Below are 1144 nucleotides of genomic sequence, written 5' to 3'. Positions count from 1 at the left end.
ATGGAGGGGCGGACTCGTCGTACTCCTGCTTGCTGATCCACATCTGCTGGAAGGTAGATAGCGAGGCCAGGATGGAGCCGCTGAGCCACACGGAGTACTTGCACTCGGGAGGAGCAATGATCTTGATCTTCACTGTGCTGAGCGCTAGGGCGGTGATCTTCTTCTGTATCCTGTTGGTGATGCCAGGGTACATGGTGGTGCTGCCAGACAGCACTGCGTTGGTGTACAGATCTTTGCGGATGTCCACGTCACACTTCTTGATGGAGTTGAAGGTAGTTTCGTGGATGCCACAGGATTCTATGCCCAGGAAGGAAGGCTGGAAGAGCGCTTCGGGGCAGTGGAACCGCTTGTTGCCAATGGCGATGACCTGGCCATCGGGCAGCTCGTAGCTCTTCTCCAGGGAGGAACTGGAGGCCGCCATGGCTATCTCCTGCTTGAAATCCAGGGCAACGTAGCACAGCTTCTTCTTGATGTCACGCACGATTTCCCACTCAGCTGTGGTGTGAAGCTGTAGTTGTGCTCGGTGAGGATCTTCACGAGGTAGTCAGTCAGGTCCCGGCCAGCCAGGTCCAGAGGCAGGATGGCATGTGGGAGGGCATACCCCTTGTACATGGGCACAGTGTGGGGTGACCCCACCAGAATCCATCACAATGCCAGTGGTACGGACAGAGGCGTGCAGGGACGGCACGGCCTGGATGGCCACGTACATGGCTGGGGTGCTGAAGGTCTCAAACATGATCTGGGTCATCTTCTCACGGTTGGCCTTGAGGTTCAGGAGGGCCTCGGTCAGCAGCACAGGGTGCTCCTCGGGAGCCACACGTAGCTCTTTGTAGAAGGTGTAGTGCCAGATCTTCTCCATGTCATCCCAGTTGGTGACGATGCCGTGCTCGATGGGGTACTTCAGGGTGAGGATGTCTCTCTTGCTCTGGGCCTCGTTGCCCACATAGGAGTCCTTCTGACCCATGCCCACCATCATGCCCTGGTGCCTGGTGCACTCCACGTTGGAGGCGAAGATGGCCCAGGGGACATCCTCGCCTGTGAAGCTGGCCTTGCACATGCCAGAGCCGTTGTCAACAACAAGCTCAGCGATATCATCATCCATGGTGAGCTGGCTGCGGGTGTGGACAAGCAGCGGAGTGGTGAC

At 57.7% G+C, this 1144-nt stretch overlaps 1 pseudogene across 1 annotated transcript; it reads right to left on the bottom strand.

Annotated features, from left to right (window-relative positions):
* Position 1: 1 nt before the first annotated feature.
* LOC105539012 lies at positions 2-1134 on the bottom strand (annotated as a pseudogene). The gene has a single exon (XR_001005992.1). The product of XR_001005992.1 is annotated as an actin, cytoplasmic 1-like (transcript).
* Between the last annotated feature and the right edge of the window lie 10 nt (positions 1135-1144).

This window comes from Mandrillus leucophaeus, unplaced genomic scaffold, assembly GCF_000951045.1.
Source record: "Mandrillus leucophaeus isolate KB7577 unplaced genomic scaffold, Mleu.le_1.0 Scaffold2, whole genome shotgun sequence".
Classification (NCBI taxonomy): domain Eukaryota; kingdom Metazoa; phylum Chordata; class Mammalia; order Primates; family Cercopithecidae; genus Mandrillus; species Mandrillus leucophaeus.
This window is presented reverse-complemented; position numbering and strand designations above follow the sequence as displayed.